General features: G+C 37.1%; 1 pseudogene; it reads left to right on the top strand.

Moving 5' to 3' along the window:
- Nucleotides 1–1,201: 1,201 nt before the first annotated feature.
- Nucleotides 1,202–8,255, top strand: LOC141504040 (calmodulin-like; annotated as a pseudogene).
- The last annotated feature ends 283 nt before the right edge of the window (nucleotides 8,256–8,538 follow it).

The following is an 8,538-nucleotide window of genomic DNA, read 5'->3' as shown; positions in this document are numbered from 1 at the left end:
TATCAAGTGATTAGGAATATTCTAGATTGAATATGGAACTACAAGTAAGGAATAGGGCCTGTAGCTAGGATACTGATTCAGTTGATTTCTGGCTCTGTTCAGCTTCTTCAAATAATCTGATGACAAGGCAAGAGTAATGATAGCAGCAAAAGTAAGATCTGTTTTAATAGCACTCTGTAATTTTTAATATTTGCTGTTCCAGGTACATTGCAATGATTTTTAAACAATAGTTTGTTTCCTGACTCTTTACTTTCTTATTTCTCATGATCTTCTCAACAAATATGGGGTCGTTGTTTTTATCCCATTGTTATTGATGAAACCAACTAAACACAAAGAGGTGAAGAGAAGTCTCAGGAGTCACAATATTATTTTAGGCTGAAATTAATTCATCAAGCTCATTCATGATTCTCATTCCAATAGACAATATTGTTTCCTACAGAATCCTAGGATTGGGGCTTTGGAGTTTGAAGGGATTTTAGAAGTCATCTGTTTTCTCTTGCTTTTTTAATCTTCATATTTATAAATAAACAAATTGAGGACTTCAAAGTGAATTTAGCTGCTGATAATCATGGAAGCAGTAGTTAACAGGAGAATTAGAAATGATAATCTCAGACTCCAAATGCGGTACTCTTCTTATTGCACTGTTACCTTTTAATGTGAAGACAGTTTACATTAGCATTAACTACATGAAACTAATATGTAAAACTGTTTGGAATGAAAAAAAATATGATTGGGGCTACACTCTAACAACCAAATCAGTTTCCTTGATAGTTGAATAGTTCTCTTTAGTTATTCTGGAATTGTCAATTCAAGAGTTCAGAGAAACCTTTGAGGTTACTTTGTTCAACTCTATCCAATTGCATAAGAAAATGAAATTCTTATATGTGTAAATTCACTCAAGCCTGTATGAGAACGTGTCCTTCCCCCCTGGAACACGTCCTATGTGATTTGACCGCCTTCTTAGAGTTCCAGGAACTAGCCATTTCTTAGGAACATAAACAGTACTGAAAAGAAATGACTATTCTCACAGTACTGACCTTAATTATGTTGTGTCTTGTGGCCCCATAAGACATCTTCCTAACGTCATAACACTTACTGACTTCTATGTTCATGATAAGAACTATGGGATCCTTTCCAATTGAATTTGGCAACAAACCTTTGTTCTCCTCTAATAAATATCCTGAGACTACAATCATTCATCATGAAGAAGAAGAAGAAAGAGGAGAAGAAGCAGAAGAAATGGGAATCCCACCCATGGAGAAGACGTTCTGCCTGTGGCTCTCCCATTCCGGACTCATGGCTGTTGAATCAGAATTCTCCAGCCAAGGGAATTAAGAGTTGGTGCTCCCCCAAATTGATGATGTTTTATTTATCTTTCTCTTCTACTTTTGTTATAATATTAATAATCCTTTCATATATATATTTTATATATATATATGTTATTTGCTGTATTGAATATTATTGTAAGCAATCTATTCCTTGCTTTATTAAAATGCTTTCATTTTCAACTGCATGAGAGCGTTATTTACAGGAACAAATCTGAACCTCATTAAAATCACAATACACCAATATAGAAGGAGGACAAGTAGTTATCTATTCTCTTTTTGAATTATTCTCCTACCAGGAAACTCACTAATTCAAGTCTGCCCTTTGTAATATTTCACAGTACATTTTTAACATTTCTTCCTACTTTTACACTGAAATGCTTTCCCTAAAATAGGCAACACTAACAAATTCTACCTGGAATTTCTCTAATCCTCAGAGGTTTAGGAGTTGGGAGTGACTTCATAGAGCCTGAGAAATTGTTGTTTTACATGTTTTATATGTTTGCACAAGTTAGATTCTCACCTCAAGAAGAATCAGAGGTAAGTTCACAGAAGGACAGAAAGGTCAGGAGATGAGATAAGAATGTTGAATTGTGGTATCATTTAGGTAATACCTTCTAGTAGCTACTGCATCAGGAAACAGGAAAATGCATGGTCCTTTAGTCAGTTATGTTTCTGTTATGTCTCTGTACCAATGCTCCTTTAGTCAATTATGTCTCTGTTATGTCTGTACCAATTTGATTTTTTTCTTTTTTTCTTTCAATGAATTGATTTAATTAGGGAGGAGATAGATGATTGCTTTTTCTATTCAGGTGGATAATTTTAATTTCATCTAGGAAAAATGGAGAAATTGGTAGCAGTTGATATTCTTTTTAGCCCTAGGAACCCTTACTGACACACTTGATGATGCCCGACTAATTTCTGTTAAAGGCAAGAAGATTATACTTCTCCTGGACTGTTTACTAAGTTTAAATATACAGATGTATTTATTGGATAGATTATGTGATTAGTTTTATCAAGATAGGATCATAGACATAGAACTGGAAGAAATGTAGAAACAAATGATTTTAATGTCTTTGAACCAAAAAATATAAGAATCTTAAGAATATAGGCTTAAAATAACATAACAAATACATAGAATAGATATGAAAGTTTCATTCTCAGAGATTTACCAATAAACCTATATGCAGAGATCATCCAAGATGGTCACAAAGAAAAGGGGAAGAAATTTGTGGGTTTTTTACAAAAACAAAGAATAGAGAAAATAGTTATCCTCCTGAGGGGTTTACCCTTAGAAATTGTAGATCATCTTCCTCAAAACTGATCTGCAAAGATTGTCATCTATAAACAATGATTTTCTGAAAAATAGCTATCACTTCCTGGGAAGATTGTCTCCTTAAGTTATGCTCATTGTCCTCCTATGTTTATGATTAACTTAAGGGGAAAATTTTAATTTTAACTAGGGAGTAAGGTCATCCATATCAAAAATTAGTATTCTCTAAAGGGAAGTAATATTCTATCACAGTATAATTGGGATAAATTATTCTTTCACATGTGTCAATTTTACTAATATTATATAAATTGACAACTAAAATTTACAACTGAATTGTAGCAGTGTGAGATTTTTTTTTCACTTTTTGCTTTTTGTTTCCCAGAGTCACATAGCTATTATGTAATTGATAACAGATGTAACTCCACTTCTTTCTGGATCAAAAATCCACTTCCTTCTCTTCCACCTTTTTTCAAATTTTTCTCCTATGATACTTTTTCAATTTTAGAGAAATGAAATTCATTTCAATATCTCTCAGCACAATATATTCTAGAAAATCCAAATTGCAAGTTGATTCCTTCAGTGAAATACGTTTTCTACCATCTTACAATTTTTTCCATTTCAGTTCCTTTTCATGAATGTCTCAGAAGTACTAAGCTAAAAGCAGATTTTTATAAGTTATATTAGAATAATGTATCCTAAGAATCCATTAGCATGAAAAGATTGTACCAAAGGAGCATCATGTGTGGGAAAAAGTAGCATCACATTAGGAGGCTATTTACCTGAAAGCAAATTTGGCTGGCATTTCAGTTTTATTCAATATTGACAAAGAAATAGAAGCTTCAATAATTAGAGTTTTCTTACTTTTTTTAATCCCAGTGGCATCTATTGAAAGACACTTTTCAAGGAATTTTATGGAATTTATATAAGAGAGTATATTGAATTTATTGTGTTTCTAAATGGAGCAACAAGCTGATGTAAATGAGAAGCAATTAAGAGAGTTTTCTTTTAGCTTCTACTGTTTGAAACAATAAGAGGAAACAAAAGGGAAAGACAAAGCTGAGTTGATCATCACTAACAATGGAGAGAAATGTGATCTGATCAGTTTACATTTACCTTTCTTCATTCTTTTGAAGGATAATGACTTTACTGCTGGAAAGAATGTAATAAATAATAGAGTTTTATTTGTCAGAGTAAAAGAGGAGAATAAGAGATAACTTTTCATAAACTCAATTAAGCTGACCTAAATAATCATAGGATTGACATGATTTTAATGTCCATTTTTACTGACAAATATATTAATAATTTGTTGTTTCCTTCTACAGCAGGAAAAGGTCTGTATGATCAAAGCCATAGTTCTTCCAGCAGCACTGAATGGCTAGGAGAGTGGCTCTACAGGCAAAACTGAATGTTGCCCAAGTGACACTTTGGGATTTTGGTGCTAGAGAATTTTCAGATACTCTAGAAAAACAAATAGATTGAATCAGTTAATACATAAAGAAATTAAATTTGAATAATTCATTGGAATGCCAAATACTGAAGCTGAAGCACAAATACATTGACTATATAATGAGAACATAGGATTCAATGAAAAAATCCCTAATGTTAAGAAAGATTAAAAAGCAAAAGGAAAAGGGATAATAGTCAGATGGATCAAAAGTGTCCTGAAAAAATCAACATGAGCTTGGGCCAAATTTATGAGATAATATATAATAGAAGAGTCTGGAATATTTTACTCCATTGAGTCATTAAGAGGCTACCTTGACTGAGTAACTGAAGAACAACCACAGATAAATATATAGAGTTTTTTAAGAATTTTCCTTAAACTAATTAGATGGCTCATCACAACACTGTGAGGTACACTATTTCTCAATTTGTGGTATAGAAAATAGCTTGGGGGGGGGTTTAAATGATTTCATCAAAGTCACAAATCTAGAAAATCAGAGAGTAATTATTAGAGACTATATTTCCATTCTGCTTTCTAGTCTATCTAATGACTTATATGCTCAGTTACAGAAAGAATTGGCAGATATGATTGTTGAGTGAATGACAGTGACTTTGATATATTATGGTCAATTGGATAAGTACCAGAGGATTGGAGAAAGATAGATATTGGACAAATTTTCAAAATCTGTGGAAGGGAATAGAAGCTATAACTTATAGCAGTATAAACTTGACTTTAGTTTGAGGAAAAATTTTAGAATACATGCATGCATACATATCCCCTCAATCAAATGCAACTTACTTGCTTATCTTGTTATCAACTCCTTTCCTCTCATCTTGGGTGAATAATAAACAATGTGTACAACTGAAAATATGTAAGGATCTTCTGAACATGTGGAGAGGTAAGAAAACTGAGAGACCAGATGTAGGGAAGGATTTTAAAGACCCATATAGATTAGAATCTTGAAGGGTACAGCTACAGGAGTGCTGTGTGAATTCACACAGGAAGCTGGGAGAAAGGGTGGCATTCAAAATTTGGGAAGAGTAGATGGGAAGGGAAGTGAGATGGTGAGGAGGAAATATAAGATAATAGGGAGAGGGTGAAAAAGAAAATACTAATGTATTGGGAAATTCAATAATAACTAAGTTTAAATTTGAATAACATTTTTTAAAAACTCTTTGTGTTAGCAAAGAACTGGCAATTGCAGGGATCCCCATCAACTAGGGAATGACTTCACAAGTTGTGGTGTTTGGTTGTGATGGAATACTACTGAATTATAGAAAATACTGAGATCAATTATCATACAAAGGAATAGAAAATTTTGAAAAAATGATGATGAGTGAAGTGATAAGAAAATAAGAAGCCATCATATATAGAAGTAGAAATAGTGTTTTATGAATGACTTTGACTCTTACTCTTTGCAGATCTCTCACTTTTTGCAGATGACATGATGGTCTACCTAGAGAATCCCAAGAAATCCTCCAAAAAACTACTGGAAACAATTAGCAATTTTAGCAAAGTTGCAGGTTATAAAATAAACCCTCATAAATCCTCAACTTTTCTGTGTATGTCTAGCAAAATACAGCAGGAAGAGCTAGAAAGAGAAATCCCATTCAAAGTAACCTCAGATAATATAAAATACTTGGGAGTCTATTTGCCAAGACAGACTCAGAAACTTTTTGAAAACAATTATAAAGAAACTTCTCACACAAATTAAATCAGATTTAAATAACTGGGCAAATATCAGCTGCTCATGGATAGGTAGAGCTAATATAATAAAAATGACAATTCTTCCAAAACTAAACTACCTGCTTAGTTCCCAACCAATCAAAATTCCAAAAAATTACTTTAATGGGTTAGAAAAATTCATATGGAGAAATAAAAGTCAAGAATTTCCAGGAATTTAATGAAAAAAGTGCAAAAGAAGGGGGCTTAGCCCTACCTGATCTAAAATTATATTATAATGCATCAGTCATCAAAACTGTTTGGTGTGGGCTAAGAAATAGAGTGGTAGACCCGTGGAATAGACTAGGTGCATTAGCAGGAAATGATTATAGTAATCTGTTGTTTGATAAACCCAAAGAGTCCAGCTATTGGGATCAAAACTCTCTCTTTGATAAAAATTTCTGGGAAAATTCGAAGTTTGTATGGAAAAAAAAAACTTACATTAGACCAACACTTAACCCCCTTTACCAAGATAAGATCCAAATGGTTACAGGATTTAGGAATAATAAAGAATACTATAAGCAAATTAGAAGATCAAGGACTAGTGTACCTGTCAAATCTATAGAAAGGGGAGCAATTTATGACTAAGAAAAAGATGGAGAACATCACCAAAAACAAACTAGATGATTTCAATTACATAAAATTAAAAATCTTTTGCACAGATAAAACCACTGTAACCAAGATCAAAAGAAATGTAGTAAATTGGGAAACAATCTTTACAACTACTGATTCTGACAAAGGACTCATTTCTAAAATATACAGAGAAGTGTGTCATATTTTTAAAACAAGCCTTTCACCAACTGCCAAATGGTCAAAGGATATGCAGAGGTAATTTAGAGATGAGGAGATCAAAGCAATCCATAGCCACATGAAAAATTGCTCTAAATCATTAGTTATTAGAGAAATGCAAATTAAAGATTCTCTGAAGTACCACCTCACACCTCTCAGAATGGCCAATGTGACCAGAAAGGGTAATGATTATTGTGCGAAGGGTGGTGGGAAATCTGGAACACTATTACACTGCTTTTGGAGGTGTGAACTCATCCAACCTTTCTGGAGAGAAATTAGGAACTACACACAAAGGGCAACAAAAATGACCATGCCCTTTGAGCCAGCAATGCCACTACTGGGTCTATACCCTGAAGAGATGAGGAAAAAGGGTAAAAACATTACTTGTACAAAAATATTTATAGCAGCCCTATTTGTGGTGGCAAAGAATTGGAAATCCAGTAAATGTCCTTCAATTGGGGAATGGCTTAGCAAACTGTGGTATATGTATGTCATAGAACACTATTGTTCTATTAGAAACCAGGAGGGATGGGATTTCAGGGAAGCCTGGAGGGATTTGCATGAACTGATGCTGAGTGAGATGAGCAGAACCAGAAAAACACTGTACACCCTAACAGCAACATGGGAGTGATGGTCAACCTCCATGGACTTGCTCATTCCATCAGTGCAACATTCAGGGACAATTTTGGGCTGTCTACAATGGAGAATACCATCTGTATCGAGATAAAGAGCCATGGAGTTTGAACAAGGTTCAAGGCCTAGTCCCTTTAATTTAGGGGGAAAAACCCAGGTATCTTATTGTCTGATCTTGTTATCTCTAAGACTTTTTGTTTCTTCCTTAAGGATATGATTTCTGTCTCATCACACCCAATTTGGATCAATGTAAAAAAAACATGGAAACAAAGTAAAGACTGATAGATTGCTTTCTGTGGGTGGGGGAGGGAAGTAAAATGGGGGGGGGGGGAATTGTAGAACTCAAAAACTCAAATAAAATGTTATTAAAGATTTAAAAAGGCCCGGCGGGGGCGGGACCGCGGGACAGACGGGCGGCTGTCTCTGGTGGCGGGAGCTGTGCCCCCTGCTGCGCCCGGAGCCCAGTGCCCTGCGCCGCGCGACCCCCGCTCCTCCTTCTCCTCCTCCGGCGCCCTCCAGGGCCGACCAGCTGACTGAGGAACAGATGGCAGAGTTCAAGGAGGCCTTGTCGCTGTTTGAGAAGGGTGGTGACGGGACCATCACCACCAAGGAGTTGGGCGCTGTGATGAGGTCTCTGGGTCAGAGTCCGACTGAGGCTGAGCTCCAAGACATCATCAGCGAGGTGGATGCAGACGGCAATGGGACCATCGATTTCCCAGGATTCCTGACCATGATGGCAAGAGAGATGAAGGACACAGACCGTGAGGGGGACATGCAGAGGCATTGCGCGTCTTGGAAGGGACGGGAATGGCTACAGCAGTGCCGCGGGGCTGCGCCGCGTGATGACCAACCTCGGCGCGAAACTGACCGACGAGGAGGTGGACGAGATGACCCGAGAGGCCGACATAGATGGCGACGGCCAGGTTAACTATGAGGGTGGGTTTGACCCTCGGCCAGGCGGCGGCGGCGGGGCTTGCCCCGTCCTGATAGATGTGCCTAACAAGCTCCCTCTCCCCGTCTTGTCTCTGCAGAGTTGGTACAGATGGTGACCGCGAAGGGCAGCCGGTGATGCCCGTGGTCCTTAGATCTCTCTTCTCGCGCGCTCTTACTCGCATAACCTGGTTCTAAGCCAACCCTGACTGATGACCGAGCAGCCCACATAAAGCACCCCGAGACTTGTCCCAAGCTGCGTGACTGCTCTGTGATCTCCCCCCTTCGTTCCCCCCTCTCTGCCCCCCCCCAGCGGGGCCTCGGCCTTCACGGCCTTCTCGGGTTCCTCCTCTCCCCGAGATCCCTCAGCCTTGTTTTCGGAGGCCGGTGCTGGCCCCGAGCCAGGAGCTGCGGCCGAAGGG

This window comes from Macrotis lagotis, unplaced genomic scaffold, assembly GCF_037893015.1.
Source record: "Macrotis lagotis isolate mMagLag1 unplaced genomic scaffold, bilby.v1.9.chrom.fasta BILBYCTG039, whole genome shotgun sequence".
Lineage (NCBI taxonomy): Eukaryota > Metazoa > Chordata > Mammalia > Peramelemorphia > Peramelidae > Macrotis > Macrotis lagotis.
This window is presented reverse-complemented; position numbering and strand designations above follow the sequence as displayed.